We start from the raw sequence: 20,901 nt of genomic DNA on the forward strand, positions 1-20,901 counted from the left end.
CAAGTGGATGTGGCTATTAAAGAGATCTGAGTAGAAGTCATGAATAATCTTCTCCATTGCCCTTCTGGAAGATGTGATAGATCCATCATGATGTCGGAGGGCAGTCATCTTGGTTTTGTAGTTGGTGAAGGACAGGCGGGCATTACGAATGTTTTTCCCAGCTTCTGCTACATCTACCAGTACTGCTGCTCTCCTGTTTTTGAGGTCATCCTTGATGGCTTCTCTGCACTGTTTTGCCAGTTCGGACGTTTGCTTGTGGTTGCCTGAGGCACGTGCCAAGCCACGTTGGCGAATAAGTTCAAGAGTGTTCGAAGAAAGACGGTTTTTTGTGGTTATCTCTCTCTTGGCATTCCTTGCACAATCATGGAGGTGCTGAATCATTCGATCGTATTCCTCATCAATGTTGTCAATGACGGCATCTTCCCATGTTGCCGCAACAGAGCCAAAGAGTTCCCAGTTGGTGGTTGTTCTGGGAGTCCTCTTCTTAAACCTTGCATTCTTTTCTCCTCGTTCTGTGAGGTAGAATTTTGCACGAAGAAGACGGTGGTCTGATCCCGTATGGAATTTTGGGACAACAGCAACATCGGTTAGGCAAAACCGCCGATTGAATATGATGTGGTCTATTTCATTGTGGAACCGTCCATCGGGAGACTCCCATGTCCAACGTTTAGATTCAGCCTTTTGGAATTGTGAGTTACCATGGAAGGTTTTGGTTGACATGATGAACTCAGACAGTCTGTCACCCTGTTCGTTCCATTCCAGGCCATGGGTTCCGATGTGGAGTTCATCGACTGATCTTCTTGGTCCTATGTTGGCATTAAAATCACCGACAATGATCTTGTAGAAGGTGTGATCTTCTTTATAGAACTTCTCCAGCTCCATGTAGAATTTCTCAGTTTCTCTTTCACCATAACTGGATGTTGGTGCATAGACAACAAAGATAGAAACTGCCGGTAGTGAGCCACATTTATTCAAGTGTAATCGTCCGATTCGGGTTGTTAGGTATTCAAATGAATCAATGCTCGTGAATAAGTTTGTGTTGACAAGGATACCGACACCACCGACGCCTCTTTTATCACATGTTCCAAGGAACAGTTCTTCTCCAGTGTCGAAAACAGCATGATGGGATTGATGTCTTCTCGTTTCGGTCAGACCAATGATGTCGTACTTGATCTTTCGTGCTTGTACCATAAGGTCTTCAATGGATGCAGCGGATGCCAGTGTATGAGCATTAAAAGTACAGACAATCATTTTTGTTTTTCTGCGTTTTGGCAGCCTATGTCTGCCTTGGTGTTTTATCAGCCTCTCCTTCCATATCCTTCTCGACTCTGCATATTCAGGGTTAGGGAAATGAGATCCATTTATTACTGGATTTGGCATATCAATTTGGTCTATTTGGCATAGACCACGGATAGCTTGCCAGGCTCTGCCGTGCGGGTTGGATATTTAAGGATATTTAAGGTACCCTGAAAATTTAGAGAAAATTAATTAAATAGTCATAAATAATTATGAATAAATATTTCTAAATATGCAACAGGTGTTTTTGGTAAATAACTTTGTAAAGAATGCAAAACTGAAGCCCCCTTTGAAAGGCCTCCCTATTTTCCTTAGAAATCAGGCTCCTGATCCTTTCTTAGTGATTCTGCTGCGTCTTCTTAATGCATTGGGTGGGGGTGGAGGGGCCCGTGGTCAGTGAGGGGAGGAAGGGGCATATAGGAAAAATACTTCTATATTACTATTATTTTATGGGAGTAGAGAATTTTTTTTAAATAAAAGGGAATTTTGAAAAGTAACAGACTCTTGCAAACTCAGTTTCATTTGCATGGTTTAAGAATTGGAAACCCAAGCACAAAAATTTGTAAGTGTACAACTGTACCTCATGGTGTTTCACTAATAAAAATTTTAAAAAATTAATGAAGCAAAATAATAAACATTTTAATGCTTAAAAAAAAAAAGAATTGGAAACCCCAGGCTCAGAATGACCAGCTGAGACTTCCTTGGAAATTCTTTGCAGTTGCTGGTGCAGTTTTTATAGGAGGAGACAAAACAATCCAAGTGCCAACCTCACAGTCTCCAGCTGAACAGTCCCCCAACCTCGGGAGGGGTGAACCACCCTCTTAGTAGGATGCAAACCCAGGACAGCGGTTGCGTGAAGAGCGAAGCTTCTGGGTTGGGATTGACTGTTTCCTCCAGGCCAGCAGCTGAGAAAGCTGCTCCTTTGTGCAGAGAACATGCACCTCCCACCAGGAAACTGCCTTAGATAAAGCTCTTAGCGGAGCTGTGGAATGAATTAGAACCGTGGAACACAATGACCCATAAGGCTAAGCTTTGAGTAGCTGTAGAGAGAGGACGGGTCTTGTAAGTCGGCCTGCGATCCCTGGTAGAAGGAATTAAGAGCCCCGATGCGATGGATACCTCATGGGATGGGGGGGCGCTCCGGCCCATCCTTCACGCCCGACCGAGGTCACCAGTTGCCCCCCACGAGCGGCTCTCTGGCACGGCCACGGCCCCAGAAGCACAGAGACCAATCTCTCAATTATCTGACTCTCAGTAGAAATACTTGCAGGGTTAATAAATAAAATAGCAGAAATCCAAAACCATCATTTAATTCTTGAACCCAGCTGTAGAAAGCAGATCATTTCACAATGCTTTATCAGCATGGCTGAGTTTGGGGGGGGGGGTAAAGTCTAAATAATAATAGTGCAACTTTTATCAAAACAATAAAGCTAGTCAAAGTAGACAGAGTGTTAACTGGAATTCATCTACCCCACAGACATTGTGGGGGGGGCTTGGGGGCTGGGGGTTTATTGGGGTTCTTCGTGGTGAAAAATAAATATTGGTAAAGGGAATTGTGATTGATATTTGCATGACTAAGACCTAAACTTGAAAGCTTTGTAATTTTTCCCACAGTGATTCAATAAATAAATAAATAAATAAATAAAGAGCCCCGAGGGGTTGGGGGACCCTTAGGAGGAGCAGAGTGCGGTAGAAAATGACAGTGAGCAAAGGGACCTGTTTGAGGTCTCACTCACTGCCCCCAGCTAAGGCTTTATGCTGGGAATGAACGTTTCACCCTTATCTTCGAAATGGATGACTTCTTTGGTATTGTGCAGAACCGTGTTTGCATGCAATCATTACAAAATCGTTGCTCTCTTGATCTGTGATCAAGGTCTCAGATACAGTGGTCAAGGTCTGGGACATCACTCAAGCTGATGCATGTACCAGAGGTTGAGTCTGACCCTGACCTCACTGTGATTGCTCTGTTCTGAGTAAGGTGCTCTTCTCCCATCTCTCTGGGAGTGGAGCAGGTTATTGCTCCCATTCTACAGAGCCAGAGGCACATTCTCAGAGAGAGCTTAGGGCTAAGGCAAGTGGTGGCTCGTGGGAGTCAGGGGCTCACCTGGGGGCCGTGGTCTCTAACCACTGCCCTGCTCTGCCCCCTGAAACTTTCATGCCTAAGAAATCAGTTCAGCTGGACCCCATGAGGGCAAAAGAAAACTGCCACCTTCTGAGGGAATGGAATCTTTGAGGGAATCATTATCTCAGCGTTCAGAGGGTCTCTGCCCCACTGACTTGCCTCTTTTGCTCACCTGTCTTCTTCTGTTGTTCCATTTTACCTTTGGCCCTGAGAGTCAATCCACAAGACTACAGTGTAAGACCTCCAATTCCCTCAGAATCTTTGGACTCAGATTCCTTAGGGAAGAATTTGCTATTGGTTGGGCTCATGGAGCAATGTCACACAGTGATAGGGACCCGGCCAGCAAAATAATGAGCTTCTCTGGGCTGTCTTCTCACCCAGACCCCGCTGTGGTCTTCTCTGGCCCTGGCCTCTCTGGCTCTGGCTCTGGTTCCCTGAGTGGGGGTTGCGGGTGAGGAGTGGAAGTTGTTCTTAGCAGGGAGTCGATATCCATGCTAGAGACTCACTTTGGACCTCGGTGCTTTAAAACATTTTGCTCTCATTACAAAGCCTCAAAAAAGAGGTTATCTGTGAAGACTCTTCAGGCTGCGGAACAACAGAACCTAATTTAAAAAGACTTAGAGAAAAAGCAAATGGATTGGCTCCTGTAACTGAAGGCAAAACTCGGCTGGATTCAGGAATCAGACAATATCCTCGGAAATCCCTCCACAGTCAGTTCTTGGCACTTGCATCCATCAGGATTTTGTCCTCAGGCTGCATCTCTGTTTGTGATATTAAAACACCCCCAAGAAGCTCCGGGCTTGTCTGTTAGTTGAGTCACCCCTGTAGAGAGTTCCTGTTCCCTCTACTTCCTGTTAACAGGAATCAGGTTTGATTCTCATCATCCAGGATTGCTAGGCTGCCAGTGTCTCAACAAAGCCTGGAGAGTGGCTCCGTTAAAACACAGGCATGGGTAGATAGAGAAGGGACCAGTATGACGATAATAGTTGGAAATGATCACTCTGGACAAGAACTGAGTGTTGAAAGTAGGTGAAGGGAGATACCTGATAAACTTTCAGTATCTATTACAAATCATAATGCCCAAGAGGCAGAGAGAGAGGAGAGAGGAGAGAGGCGAGAGAGGAGAGAGAGAGAGAGAGAGAGAGAGAGAGAGAGAGAGAGAGAGAGAGAGAGAGAGAGAGGAGAGAGGAAGTACCTGCCATAGAGGTGGAGGGGCGGGAGGGAAACTGGGGACACTGGTGATAGGAAATGTATACCAGTGAAGGAAAGGATGTTAGAATATTATATGACTAAACCCCAATCATGAATGACTTTGTAACTGTATCTCACTGTGATTCAATTAAAATAATAAACATATATTTTTAAAAAACAACAACACATGGTTTTGAGGTGGGGAAATATGGTCAATGCTGAATGAAGGGGATTTTAGTACCTGGAGAAATGGGAATCGACGCTGTACAGGTTAAAATGCCCCTTTTCACTTTGGAATACTCACTGGTGTATTGTAAGTAACTAGACATCCCTGATCAAGGCTTGGGGTCTCTGGTAGTCACTGATTAGACGATTTTATGTGACCAATCCAATAAGTAGGATACCCGGAGTGTTGGGAAAGGCATCTAGGTCGCTTAATATTTTCTAAGTCATAATCCTGGGATATGATACTGTAGCACTATAGCACTGTAGCACTGTCCTCCTGTTGCTCATCAATTTGCTCGAGCGGGCACCAGTAATGTCTCCATTGTGAGACTTGTTGTTACTGTTTTTGGCATATCGAATATGCCACAGGTAGCTTTCCAGGCTCTGCCGTGTGGGTGGGATACTCTTGGTAGCTTTCCCGGCTCTCTGAGAGGGGTGGACGAATAGAACCCGGGTCGACTGTGTGCAAGGCAAATGCATACCCATTGTGCTATCTCTCCAGCCCAGGGACATGATACTATTACAATCAAATGAACTAGTTAAGACATAGATTCTTGAGGAAACCAATCATAGGATGCTTCTGTTTTCAATTTTTGATCAAGTAGTAGGATAAGAACTGAAAAGCTCTTGTGAGGTACTTCTATTTAAAAGCTAAGCTGGTCAACTACTGAAATAACTTCAGTGAACTGTACAAAGGCTTTTTGTAAACTTTTAGCATACCTAGGATTCAAGGTCCAGTTTATCTAGCTAATGACAAACCACTCAGTTTATTTATCAGTAATCTTCATACCAGCTTGGTTTTTAAAAACCGTTCCTAATAGCACAGCGGTAGGGCGTTCGCCTTACAAGCGGCCAACATGGCCGACCCGAGTTCGATTCCTCCGCCCCTCTCGGAGAGCCCGGCAAGCTACCGAGAGTATTCGATATGCCAGACACAGTAACAACAAAGTCTCCAATGGAGACGTTACTGGGCCCGCTCGAGCAAATCGACGATCAACGGGAGGGCCTTTACCTTACCTTACCTTACCTTACCTTCCTAAACCAGGGACTTTGAGGCTGGTTTGAGGCTACTCTTGCAAGTGCTCATGTTTGTAGTAGTTTGATTCGGTGCAGCCTCAGTTCTGGAGTAGTACAAGTACAGTGGTGGTGATGGCGGTGGTGATGGTGTTGGTGGTGATGATGGTGATGGTGATGATGTTAGTGGTGTTAGTAGTGATGGTGCAGAGAAGATGGCTGTGGTGGTGCTGGTGGAGCTGGTATTGGTAAGGATGGTAGTAATGGTGGTGCTGGCAGTGGTGATGATATGATGTATAATTACAGTTCTGTTTCGATAGAAAGACCATGTATCTTTGCTCATGGAAACTATTGAAATTCTCCCAAACGGTTTTTGTTTGATTTCTTGCTACAGCTATGATCCTCAGGGCTTACTCCCGATTCTGTGCTCAGGGGTCACTCCTGGTGATGCTCAGGGGCTCTATAGGGTGCTGGGGATTGAACCCAGGTCAGCACATACAAGAGAAGTACTTTACCTTCTGTATTATCTCAATGGCACTTCTCTTTCCTCTTCCTGGTCTTGTCTTTCAGCTTTCACAGGGTGATAAGCTGAACCCCAAATATTAGGTGGCCAGAGGCAGGGATACTAATGGGCAATGCTCATTAATAACATTCTAAAATAAATGCCGAGAGTTCACAATGCCATGGGCAGTGGATGGGGTCCAAGGGTCATGCCATAGAAGCAAGGATCTGGTATGTGGTTTCTGCACCTACCTACTTGCCTTCTTCACCCGCCTTTTGGACAGGTCCCTCAGCTAAGGCTCAGAGCCTTATCTAGAGAGTGAAGATCAGCACTTTCCCTAACAAGGCAGGAGAGGGCAGAAAACTGTTTCGTCGTCTCTCCAATGCTCCTGTGAAAGCTAGATGCCTCTCACCAAGGTCATATAGCACAAATGTTTCCACCGTGGACTCCTGGAGATGGTCCTGGCCAGCTTCCACACTCTGCCCTCTCACTGTGTCCAGTTTGCTCTAGTGTCAGACACATTTGGGATATGAGGGAGGTTGTGTGGGTGGTGAGCCTGGACCATAGAGAGGCTGAACCTGTCTTCAGTGCTCAGCCAAAGGCATTCCATTTTTACACTGAACTTGTAGCAGGTGATTCAGAAACATATGTTAAGTTGAATATTACTGCCTGGAAAGAAAAGACTTCAAATCACATTCTTCGACCAATGACATTATTGGCTTCATCTTAGGATGACAAGATAAAGCCCAATGAAAAACAAGATGTGATTTTGTACAACTCAGGGTGCGTTTTATGAGCTATTAGTTCTGTTCCAGAGTTGCATTCGTTTAATAACAACTCAGGTAGTTCTTTCTGTTTTATCTTTCTTTTTTTCTTTCATCATCACCTGCTCCCCCTCCCAACTAAATGAGATAGAAAATGAAACCATTGATTCTGTTTTAAACTTCAGGATCCTGCAGCCACAATTGCAAGAGTGTCAGTATTGCTTAGGAGTCTTTTGTGGATTTGGCAAGCTGCTGCTCCCATCTTTTCACTCCCTATTCCCTAAATGAAGCTGCATTTCTTTCTAAGACTAAGGTGGAGATCAGTTACCCTGGTCAATAATGAAAGGTCGATTCTTATCTGTGAAGAATTCTACCCGCTCTCAGGTTAGATACACCACACAGGCAAAACTAAACTCACATACTGCACTCCCCCCCCCCCCCCCCCCCATTTCCACTAGTTTGTAGCTTCCTGGAATAAGTGAGATGGCCTCCGTGGGATTCCTTCACGAATCCATGTTACAGTAAGTCATCAGTCAGTGCTGTTCAGCACTTGGTTCTCCCTTGGGACCTTCTGGGGTCTTTGCACAGAAATGCTGTGGGCTCCCAGACCCATTCGAAAAGTGTGGACCAGTGGCCATGCGGGTTTGCATTGTTGATGGGAAAGCAGTGCCTTCCAAACTAAAAGCACATTGCTAACAAACAGAAGCCAAAGAGAGCTCTTAAAAGTGAAGGTCTTTAGACTTCTTAACATGTGCCCAGAGATGGGGTAATCAGTGGGGGCTGGGAGTGGAGGGGGAGAGGACTCAAAGAGTTGGAGACTCTGAGTTGTGGTGGGGGATCCTTGGTTCAACTTTTGTTCCTTCATGTTTTCCTGAGCACTTCTGGGTGAGGACTTGAAAGGATTCCTGTATACCATTCACGGAAATTCTCTTTTTTACTGCCCCAGGCTTAAGCTCACTTTCGTTCCCCACATGCCTTCTTGCCCTTAGATGCATTTACATTGGGGAGGGGGTGGTGGTGGAGGTAAGGTATATGTGACATCATGTTCACCATTTGAACTATTTTTCAAACATACAGTTCAGTGGGGTTTGGTGCCCTCATTTCATGGTCCAACACTCAGCACCATTCACTTCCAAAACCGTTTTCCCTTTGCCAACTGAAAACGCTTTTCTTCATTAGCAAGTTGACCCTGATATGTACCACCAGTGGCTCACACTTAGATGTAGCTTAACAAACACAAATTGCAGCTCTGGCATCCGTGTGTTAAACATCTCTCCTGCCCCAACCTCTGCCCTCTCCATTTTGCCCTGTCTGGATGGATTTGATTATTCCAGACTCCTTGTACAGATGGAATCTACTTGCTGTGCAATCTTTCTTCGCTGCCTTGATGCTACCTCATTGGTAATTGGTATAAGAGTTTGGGTCAGCACTCTGCCCATAAAGACTGAGTCAAGAGACCTTTGTGTGGGCGCCCCATTCTGCATATCCGTTTATCAGTTGATGGACACAAGTTGCTTCTGCCTTCCAGCTGTAGCGCATCATGTGTTAGGAATGTGTTTCTTATTTATTTGGTGGAGTGGGACTCTCCAGCAATGCTTAGGAGCCCTGGGCCAACCCTAGTGATCTTCAGCTCATGTTGCATGAAAATGAGTCTGATGCTCCACTTGTCCAAACTAGTTAATGTAGAAGTTTTAAAACTTAGTATCAGGAGCCAGAGTGATAATACAGTGGTGAGGGCATTTGCCTTGCAGGGAGCTAACTTAGATTCTATCCTCACATCCCAGATGGTCTCCTGGGCACAGCCAGGAGTGATCCCTGAGCGCAGAGTAAGCCTGAGCACTGCTGGGTGTGGTCCCCAAACACACAAACAAAAGAACCCCTTAATGTCACAATAATAAAAAAATACCTGGACGCCACATTTGGATATGTCCAATTTGAACATAGTCATGAAAAACCTGTTTGAGAGAGAAATCTGCCATATATTTGTTCTCTTGATCTGAATGAAGCTCAGCTGTCTTCAGTGTATTCAGTATGTTAATGAGACCTTTCCCTTCCGGGTGCTGATAAATGAGAAATACGAAAGTAATTTAGATCTCACTGTGGAATCTTCAGGTAGCATTGAATTAGGGAAAGTCTTTTTTTTTCATTGTGTTAAATGGAAGTTTTTTCCTCTGCTTTTTGAAAGATTACTCTTTCTTTCTTTCTTTTTCTTTTATTATTGCCAACAGCAGTCCCAAATGCCATTATCTCACATATGTAATTCCATTTTATGAATATGTAAACAAGTACTGATGTTAATTCAGAGTTTTGGTTACTTATGTAGTCACTGGAGTATGGCCTTTATTGCTAATATTTGTTTAGTACTTTGGAGTATTGAAGTTGTAGACAACTTTTAAAAATTGAAATGCAACTTATAGTGTACAGGAAAGATGAAATATTTTCCAGAATGAAATGAAAAAGAATTGGCATTTACCTTTTGATATGTAAATCACAAATACTCCTATTGTCTTTATTAAAACTGGACCCTTTGTTGCTCCTTCCCTACTAATATGATTTGTTTGAAAGTCTCATTCTAGTTTCAGTATTTTCTTAAAAGCTTTATAATTGCATTAAAAGTGCTTTATAACCTAGATTTTAAAGCTATGAATAATTGCATTAAAAATGTTTTATAACCTAGACTTTACACTCATGAAGATTTCTTGTTTTAATTCCTTCTCACTGTGTTAAGAGCATGTGCTAGTCTTTGTTTGTTTGGGCCATACCTGTGGTCCTGAGGGGTTACTCCTGGCTCTGTGTTCAGGAGTGACCCCTGGCATTGCTTGAGGGACCATCGGCAGTGCCAGGGATTTGAGCTGGAGCTGACCACAGGCCAGGCTAGTGCCCTCTCTGTGCTACCTCTTCAGTCCTAGAACATCCTGGTCTTAATGTAATGGAGATACAATTCACCTTTAGTTGTCCTGACTCTATCTATAATAGGATTCCAAGGATGGATTTCATGTTTTTTTGTTAATTTGTTTCCCTTCCCTTGCCTTTGTTGTGATGACTAGAGGTCACATACACTTAGAAGCAAACCTCAGTGGGTGGGGTGTCTCACTCTTTATTTTATTTATTGAAATTTGTAATGTTTCCAGTTACTTTTTTAAATTTATTTTTTATTTTATTGAATCACCCTGAGATAAAGCATTACAAAGCAGTTCATGATTGGGTTTCAGTCATATAACATTCCAACACCCATCCCTCCACCAGTGTAGTTTTCCAGCACCAATGTCCCCAATTCCCTCTTACCTCCCCAAACTACCCCCAACCCCAGTCTGCCTCTATGGCAGTCACCTCTCTCTTCTCTCTCTCCTTCCCTCTCTCTCTCTCTCTCTCATTTTAGGCATTAAGGTTTGCAATATAGATGCTGAGAGGTTATCCCTTTATCTACTTTCAGCTCTCAGTTCTTGTCCAGAGTGGTCATTTCCAACTAATGTTGTCATAATGAACCCTTCGACAGTTGAAATTATCACCAGGATGTGGGGGTAGAGGGTAGTTAGGTAGTCCAGTTACTTTTATTGTGCTACCATGGTTGCAGTGGTTTCTGTATTATTGTTCTATACTTGCAGTGTAGCCGCCACACCACTGTTGAATCCCCTCCATTTTTGTCCCAAGGCCCTTTCTCCTTTCCCGACATCACACACACACACACACACACACACACACACACACACACACACACACACACTCTGGCAGCTTCAGTTAGTTGTTTTGTTGGCTCTATGCTGGGGCTTGTTTCTTTCCAGGGTGTCTGCCGCCTTGCTTTGTTTCTCTGTACTCCATAGATGTGTGAGATCATCTAGCGTTTGTCCTTTCCCTTCTGGCTCACTTCACTTAGCATGCTTCCTTCTACTTCCCCCCAAGTTGCAGTGAATTGAAAGATTTTGTCTTTTGTCAGAGCTGAGTAGCATTTCACTGTGTATCTGGACCACAGTACTATCATCTTCTCATCTGTTCTTGAGCCTGGGGGTTGTTTCCAGGTCCTGGATATTTTAAATAGTCCTGCACTGAAAATAAGCATGCCTTGAAAATGCATATTTTAGAATGATAGAACATCACACGGAAGTTCTATCCTTAATTATTCGTGAATCTCTGCACTGTTTTCCATAGAAACAGAACCAGTCTGCATCCAGCCAACAGTGAAGGTGGGTTTTCTTTTCACCACTCTTTTTGTTTTAGGACTTTTTGATGTAGGCCATTCTTACTTGTCTGAGGCAAAAGCTCACTGATGTTTGACTTGATTTCCCCAGCATTCAGTGATGTGGAGCATTTATCTCCTGTCTTCTTGGGGAAGTGTCTGTTCCATTCCCCTTCTTACTGTCTGATGGGGTTGTTTGTTGTTTTGTTGCCGAGCTTTGTGAATACTCTACATACCTTGGATACTAACATTCCTCCAATGTATGACATGTAATTTCTCTCATTTCTAGGATGCCTTTTTATGCCTCATTTCCTTCATTCTGCAAGGTTTAGCTGTGGTGCTCATGCATGTTTTTTGGGTATGGTGCTCATTGAGAGTTGTGTACTTTGGCACAGTAAACCAGAGACCACACACTTTGTTGTGGGAACCCAAACAGTGGAAGTGTTGGATAGCATTTGGGCATGTGGGGTGGTGCTGGGGATAGAACTCAGGGTCTCATCACACCCAGTCTTGCTGGACAGGCTCTTCTGCCACTGTGAGCTGTCCCCAGGATCCCCCAAATTTTGTGTCTTGATCAATTATCTATGAATAAGAATTGGCCCCTCCTTACTCATTGTTTAAAATGCCAGTACATTTAAAATTTAATATACACACATATAAGTAATCCTTTAGAGATAAGATCAGGGTTCTTGTCCTCTCTGAGTGCGTAATATTTCCCTTTCCTCACCTTAGCTCAGTTATCAGTGTCCGTTGGTTTCCCCTGTCTGTCCGTCAGTTTTATGTCCTTATGTTGCACATGTAGGTGGCCTCATCCAATACTTGTCTTTTTCCTTCTGACTTGTTTCACTTTGCATAATTACTTTGAGTTACTCCCATTTTATTGAGAATGGCAACATCTCTTTTAAAAAAATTAGCTAAATAGTATTCCATGGGCTGGAGAGATAGCACAGCGGAAGGGCGTTTGCCTTGCACGCAGCCAACATGGCCGACCCGAGTTCGATTCCTCCGCCCCTCTCGGAGAGCCCAGAAAGCTACCGAGAGGATCTCGCCCGCACGGCAGAGCCTGGCAAGCTCCCCGTGACGTATTCGATATGCCAAACACAGTAACAACAAAAGTCTCCAATGGAGACGTTACTGGGCCCACTCGAGCAAATCGACGAACAACGGGAGGGCCTTTACCTTTACCTTTACCTTAGTATTCCATAGCGTGAATGTGTCCTATCTTTAGTCAATCATCTATCACTTTAGCTATTTCTATATTTTAGCTTATTTTTTTCAATGAAGCAATAAACACTAAGCTGGCCATAACATTCTGTGTTGATTTGTCTGTTTTCTTTGGTGAGAAACCCGGAAGTGGGGTTGCTGGATCACAACAATTTTGCTTCTTGCAGAAGCTCCAGGCTGTTGTTTATCAAAGTGGTTGCACCAATTTTCATTCCCCAGCTTACATTCAGTGTAGATAAAAACCTCAGTAACCTCTCCCGTGTGGCAAGAATCAAGGCCAAGCTAGAGAAATGCACTAATCTTTGATCTGAATGGGGCAGGAACAAGGCTCGTGACCCTAATTTCTCTCTGACTCTACCCTCGGCTCCTCACCCACACTTTCTATGGAGCAAACCCACTTATAATCAGAGGGTGAGAGAGAGCCCAGTTAGCTTAGTAGAAGACGATCAGTCAGCCGGGACCTTGAAGGACAAACGGAGGTCACCCCAGCCTCTTCCTCCTCCTGAATCTCACAGTCTCCTCCTGCTGCTCACCTTAGGTGCCTTAGTCACTTTTCTGACTTGAGCCTCATGCACAGATTCTCTTTCTTCTCCATCTGATCTTTGCCCAGCACTGTGCAGCAGGACCATGACTACCACATGACCTGTGTCCTCAGGAATTGCACAAAGTGTGGCCTCTTTTGTGGCCCTGCCTTCACAGTGTACACTGAATTGTGTTGGCTGTAGTGTGTGTGTGGGGGGAGGGGGTTCAGCAGATGTGAGAGATTATAGTGGAAGAAGGGGAAAATGTACTGAAGGAAACCTATCACACTATAACTCTGAACTTGGAAACAATCTCTGATGGGCTAGCCAAAGCTCTAAATTGCCTTCAGACCCGTCTATCAGGAAAGACAGCAGGAGGATTAAGGTGTTGGCCATGATAGTGATACATTGATAAGAGTCCAGAAGAATAAGGTACTCTGAGAAAAGGCTGTTGATTGTAGCTGAAGTGAGTGCTCACGAAGAGGCCCTCTCCAGCCGCAGGCAGATGTCCAGGCCAGGTGGTGCACTCCCCACCCAAGATTCGCACAAGCAGTATCTCTCAGAATTCAAGGACTAGAAGGGCATTTTGGAGGGATCAGCTACAGAGAACCAAACCCAGCAGCAAGAGATAAGCAAATCAGCCTGTGCTCACTCACATCTGGGGGCAGAACTAGTGCAGGTCCACTGGCTCTGGCTAGAAACTGTGAACAGCAGGTTCACTGTGCAGACCAGGAGGAAATGGAGCAGTGTGCATGTGTTACTACTGAGTCATGATGAGATGTAGAGAGAGAAATGGGTGAGGGCATGGGGAGGAGCCCCATGGGGAGTGAGACCCCCCCTGTGGTGAGGTTGCAATTTGTGTCTCCTAACACCTGGTGGCTTCATGAAATAAATGCTACTTTCTTTCAGTAAAGAGAAACCCAATGACTGCACTCATTTATGGAGTATAAAACAACATAACATGAGGCTGACACCTAAGGATAGTAGATACACGGGACAGGAAGACTGCCCCATAGCTGGAAGCCTGCCTCATGTGCAAGGGGAGAAGACAGCTATAATAGAGAAGGGGTCACTAAGAAAATGATGGCTTGAGGAACTGGTCAGGATGGGAGATGTGTGCAGAAAGTAGATAAAGGATCAAACGTGATAACCTCTCAGTGTTGTCTTGCAAACCATAATGCCCAAAAGTAGAGAGAGAGTATGGGGAATATTGTCTGCCATGGAGGCAGGGAGAGGGTGGGAAAGGGGAGATATCCCGGGGATATTGGTGGTAGGGAATGTGCACTGGTGGAGGAATGGGTGTTTGATCATTGTATGATTGTAACCCAAACATGAAAGCTTGTAACTATCTCATGGTGATTCAATAAAATTTAAAAAAAAAGGAGAAACCCAGTATTAAAATTGATGATATAAAATAATTTTCAACTCTGTGATAGTTTTTCTTTTCCTATAACCAAACCAGTTTACTAAGCAATTTTATGTATTTGGTGGTATGCTCTGCTGGATGGGATATCTAGCTGTGAACCACCCAAGGTTCATGCCATTTATGGAACCTCCAAGTGTGAACCACCAGTGGTACTCACCAACGTCAAAGGGTTGTTTGTTGGCTCCTCACCATTTCTAGTGAGGTATCAGGATTTACAGCATGTCTAAACATACTTTTCATGCATACATCATCCCAACACCACACTCATCACCAGAGAGCCCGCTTCTCTCCATCAAGGGCACCTCACCACCACCCCCCAGCCACCCCTTCATGTAAGTTTAATTTTATAGAAAATAAATCTCTGGTTCCAATGCAGGTGGCCACTAGTTGTTCCCTCGCTGTGTTTCTTTATGTCCCACATATGAGAGAGCTTTGAAAGAAATTTATTGCGGAGGCAGTGACACCTACATACATGTAGTTAAATAAAATTAAACTCTTGAAATTCCACAAAATTTTAAATCAATAAGTTCATAAAATCTTTTAAAAATTATTTTTTTCTTCAAAAAAAGTATGGAAAGCAAAACAGCAAAAACCAAAAGAAAAGAGAAAAATCCTGCCCACACTTTGGAGAGGGATTCAGCCTCTAGACTCGTGAGAGAAACAGAGGCAGAAGTAGCCCTGAGCATCACCAGGTATTGTCCCAAACACCACTCCCCCCTCAAAAAAAATCAGTGTCTTTATTTTTCATTCCTAGCACCATCACTGTTGGTAGTGGCATTTGTTCGTCACCTAGAATCCAGCTGCATTTACAGTGGCAGTTAGAATCAAGAGGGGATCGGTTGACTGAGTTCCTCCAGGGAGATCTGAAAGCTGGTGAGATTTGGGGTCTCAGCATAGCAGAGGGGACATATAGAAGGACTAGAGAAGATGAAGTGGGGTGTGGGTGGAGAGAGGGTCCTGGAACTGTGAAGGGTGAGCAGGATAGATTGTGGGAACTGGAGAAACCAGTGGTCATGACGTCAGGGCCTGCTGCCCTCAGCTGTGAGCCCCATCAGGATGTTCCCTGGGATCTGCTTGTTAGTATGATGCTGCTTTGCTCTCGTTTGCATGGTCCCATGTTTCCTGTTCGGAAGCGTTGGGTTCTGTCGCCATATCTCTGAGTTCTCCAAGGTAGGGTCGTGGCTATTCAGGTGTGTCGAGACAGAATCATTGGGGGCTTGGGAATGCAAAACCTTCAGTGTTCCCACCAGAACATTCTCAGTAGCACTGGAAGAGGTGGTCATCCAAATAAGAAGGGAGCTTTGGCATGATGGGCTTATCTCACTGGTTTTGTTGGAAAGAGTCAAGAAATAAGTTCAAACTATTAGAAGGATCTTCTTTGCAAGATTAATTATCCCCACCCCCTAAAACTGCCAAGAAATAGGTGCTTTCACAGGGAAACAGACCTAATTATAAAAAGTACATTGGAGAGAGCCTTTCATTCCTTTTTGCCTCCTTAACTTCATCTTAATGAGAATATTTTCTTGGCTTGGGTTGGCATTATTAGCAATTTCAGAATACCCACTTGGAGTAATTATCTCCCTGATGCTTCTAAGCCTTCCCTTCAGTTGTTTGAAGCCTCTAATGAACCCACTAACAGTATCTTTGGCATTGCGTAGAGTATACAATTAGATTCAGCAACTCACTCTTTAGTGGGTTTAGCTGGTTCAAACCTAGCAGATACCAAGCTCAAAGTTGAATTACCTTCCCAGGCCCTGTTCTTGGTGACTGGGAAAAATGAAGTCATTCAGATCTCCACTAGCAAGGCTCCTTGCATCTCCATGTTGAAATCTTGTTCTTTGTTCACATTTCATAGGTCCAGCTCAGTTTTTAAGTCCAAGCTGCTCACCACTCCATTTTGCCACCCTCACTCCATCTGCTACCCCTCCTGTCTCTCATCCTGTTTGGGGTCTCCCAGGACTGGGCAGGAGGCAGTACTGGGCATGCTCCCAGCTCCTTTCTGACTGGTGCACCACCCCCAAAACACATGAACCAAGCTTAACATCACACTTTACCGAACATATGTTCCTGCTAAGGTCTGAACAAGGCAGAGTTAAGATGAACTGTGTCAGCATCCTCAGGCTGCCTAACAGATCAACATGAGCTCAATCACTTTGAAACCCAGAGTTCTCTTTTCTTAGAATTTTGGAAGTTAGAAATTTGAAATTACAACCAGGCCAGGAACCCTCTGCAAAGCCACCAGCTGAAGCTTTCCTTGCACTTTTTGCTTTTGGTTGTGGTGGACAACATTTGCATTCTTGGCTTTGGTCATATCCTCATCTCTCAGTCACCATATTCCCTTCCTGTGTGTATCTGGGCCCAGACAACCCACTTCTAAGGACCCCAGACTCTGAACTGTCCTCTGTTCTCTAGGATGGTCTGATTCTCACATAATTTTATCTGAGACCCAATTTCTGGGAGTTAAAATTTCTCTATGTCTTTTTTTTATTAAAAAAATTTTAATAGTGAGACATCATGAGGTACAGTTGCAGACTTACACATTTTTGTGCTTGGGTTTCAATTATACAATGATCAAATACCATCCCTCCACCAGTGCCCACTTCCCATCACCACGGATCCCAGTATCCTTCCCACCCCCCATCCCCCCATCCCACCCTGTCTCTGTGGCAGGGCATTCCCCTCTGTTCTCTTTCTCCTTTTGGGTGTTGTGGTTTGCAAAAGAAACATTGAGTGGCAATTATGTTTGGTCTATAGTCTACTTTCAGCATGCTTCTCCCATCCTGGGAGGAGCCTCCCAACACCTTTATTTTTGTTCTCCTCTTTATCTGAGCTCCCTTTTCCCCTAGTATGTGTGGTTGGCCTCCAAGTCATGAAGTAAAATTCCTGGTACTAATCTCGGCCATTCTTGGGTGTTAGTTTCCTATTTTGTTACTTTATGTTCCCCAGATGAATGCGATCTTTCTATGTCTATCCCTTTCTTTCTGAGTCATTTTGCTTAACATGATACTTTCCATGTAGTACCACTTGTATGTCTTTTTTGAGGGAGAAAAAATTCAACTTATAAGCATTTCTTAATGCCTCATCTGACAAAAAAGAGCAAGAACCTGTGAACACTGTTCAATCAACTGCACATTCTAGGTGTTAGCGATTGCTGATTTCAAGGAAACAAGGTTAGAAGAAAAAGTCCAGAATTTGCAGGCAGATGATATTTTTTTATTATTGAATCATGGCGAGATAGTTACAAAGCTTTCATATTTAAGTTTCAGTCATACAATGATTGAACACCATCCCCCCAACAGCGTACATTTTCACTACCAATGTCCCCAATATCTCCCCCATTCCACCCCTCTCCTGTCTCTGTGGCAGACAATATCCCCCATACTCTCTTTTGGATTTCTTGTTATGTATAGCGTAAGATGTTGTGCAGTCGCAAGAGAGGCTGCGAGCTCCTGGAATTCTAAAATTTTAGATAGTTAGGGTCTGGAGAGATCTCTGCAGTGAACTGCTCGGTTCCAAGATTCTTTTGTTTGTCTCTGGATCCTGGCCAGTTAAGGAGCTTAAATAGCAGCCAGAGGCAGTTTGTGAGGGTGACCTCCAGGAGATGAGAAGGACCCACTCATCCTCTACCCTTGAGGCCTAGAGTTTGCTGTCACTAATCCCTCATACCTGCATATCCCACTGGGTTTTGAAAGTTGGTGGCTGCTGGGATCCTTAGGGGGCTGGTGAAGGGACAACGCCTGCTCCCATCTGAGGCACCCAGTGAAGTCAGCCTGGCTTAAAGTCCAGAGACATCTAAGCAGATGATTTTTTTTTTTGGCTTTTTGGGTCATACCCGGCAGTGCTCAGGGGTTACTCCTGGCTCTACACTCAGGAATTACCCCTGGAGGTACTCAGGGGACCATATGGGATGCTGGGAATCGAACCCGGTTTGGCTGCATGCAAGGCAAACACCCTACCTGCTGTGCTATTGCTCCAGCCCCTCAGCAGATGATTTTTAAATGTTAGCCCGGGTTCTTGTTTGAGAGGTTTAGGGAAAGTTCCTTACCTTTTCTGAGCTGTAATTTCATATATTATGAGCCTTAGTATTTACTGGCAGTGCTGTTGTGAGGGTCACAAAAGACGGTTTGCACGAAGCTTGGTGCTAAGTGTTCAATCAATGTTTTCTCGTTCTTCCCTTTCTTGTGATGCTGACCCCGTGGGCGTGAGTGGCAAACTCCTTGTGTGCTCCTTCTAGAATTTAAAAGCAATAGCTCTATGGCTTCTGTTGAGATGATTAGTCACTCTGAGCATTACCTAAGCTTTATCTTTGGTGTGTGACTCTTTTTGTGTGAGAGCTGGTCATGCTTTTTAATTTTTTAATTTTTATAAAGTTGTTCACATAATTCATTACATTTAATATTCGAACCCCAGTCCCACCACCACTGCACCTTCCCATCGCCATATTTTGAATGTTTCTACCCCAAATCCCAAACCATTTCCTCCCAAAGCCAAACTGAAACAATTAATTTTATATTGCTTGTTATGAATAATCCATTATAAGTGGTCCAATAAAGTTTCCTTAGAGGAAATTGTGTGAAGATTGTTGTATTTCATCCTGGAGTCATTAAACCCTTGTATGTGCTGCTCTTGGTACATCAGTGGTAGGAGTGGGATGAGAGGTTCGTGGCTGGAAATGCAGCCGTGCGCTCCAAGAATTCTAAAATTTAAAATGGTTATATAGCTGATTCACTCATGGGTGAGACTTGCCTGAGCCTGTGGAAAGTGGCCATGAGAGGTCATGCTTTTTTAGCCTAAGGCGATATGGAACCCCCAGCAGGGAAATCTAATCATCGATTCCCGGCTCACTTAGAAACAGCAGCTCATGGCATTCATATTAGATGAATAACTGAGGATTTCTTGTGGCTCTGGGCACATTAATCTTATTCTTCGGAATCTGTAAGATACTTTGGGGGAAGGATTTATTTCCTTTATTAACTGTCCCATCAGGAGTCATGTTTGGCTGCTGGGAACAGAGCTAACTTTAGGGGCTTAGCAGCATACCGATTTATTATCACTTTTTCTTACAAAACACATCTGAAGAAGACTGTCAGGGACAATATCTGCATCTGGGTCCTGGGGTCCTAGACTCCTTCTAGTTTTCTGCTTAATCTTTAGAGAACAGTTTTGTCCTCAAGCTAAATTTATATGGGAGAAAGTATTTGAAAATCGTATCTATGATAAAGGGTTAATATCCAAGAAAATGAGAAATTCATAAGACAAGAGAGCAAATGATTACTAAATGATTGCTAATCATGGACAAAAGACCTTAGTAGACAATTCCCCCCCTTAAAATATGTACAAAAGCCCAACAAGAACCAGAAAAGATACCTGATATCACTAGTCATCAGAAAAATGCAAGTCAAATTCGATATACAATGCAATATACTTGCACCTGTTAGAATGGAAAAACAAACAACAACAACAACAACAAACCAAACACACCAAAAGATAAAAAATATTAGGGAGGACATAGGGAAAAGGATTCCTTTGAGCACTGTTGGTGGGAAAGTAGACTGTTATGGCCACTATGGAAAACGGTGTAGAAAAAAGCTAAAGATAGAATACCATGTGATCAGCAGCCCCAATTCTTTTATCTATCCAAAGGAGATGAGGAGGAAATTGCTTTTGAAGAGCATCTACGTTCCTTATTCTTTGCAGCATTATTTAGCCAGGTCAAAAATGGAAACAACTTAAGTGTCAATAGATGAATAGACAAGTGATCTGATGTGTGTATGTGTGTGTGTGTCCGTGTATACAAATGTGTATATATAAGGAACCATTCATTTATTTGCAAAAATTTGCAGCAACATATCATTTATATCTTATAGGAATTACACTAAAGTGAAATAAGGCAGGCACAGAAAGGCAAGTTCTACTGGTCTTACTTATACCAGAATCTATTATACCTAACTTTATAGAAACAACGATTAGGTGGCTGCCATGGCTTGGAGGAAGGCATTTTGGGGGTGAATAATAAAGAGAATCAAAAAGCATGAAATTTAAATGATATCATTTAAATTATAAAATGATAAGTGCTGGGGATACAGTATACAGTACGGCAACTGTAGCTTAGATACTGTACTGTCTACTTGAACATTTCTAAGGGAATAGATTTGGGGTTGAGAGACAGTGCAGGGCTTCAGGCATTTGCCTTCTATGTGGCTCACCCAGTTCAATTCTTAGCACTGCTTAGGTAGTGCCCAGGCCCTGCCAGAGGTGATTTCTGTTCATAGAACCAGTGATGTCAGTGGGACCCATGGGAGGCTTATGTGAAGCAGGGAGGAGAAAGATGGTCACTTTCTCCTGATCCGCCTCTGCCACCCAGGACCCAGGGTTATTGGGTTCTTGTCTCACCTCACAGAAAGAAATTTCAGGAGTAGATGAGCAGTGAAGTAAAACAGAT

This window comes from Sorex fumeus, unplaced genomic scaffold, assembly GCF_029834395.1.
Source record: "Sorex fumeus unplaced genomic scaffold, SorFum_2.1 ptg000002l, whole genome shotgun sequence".
NCBI lineage: Eukaryota > Metazoa > Chordata > Mammalia > Eulipotyphla > Soricidae > Sorex > Sorex fumeus.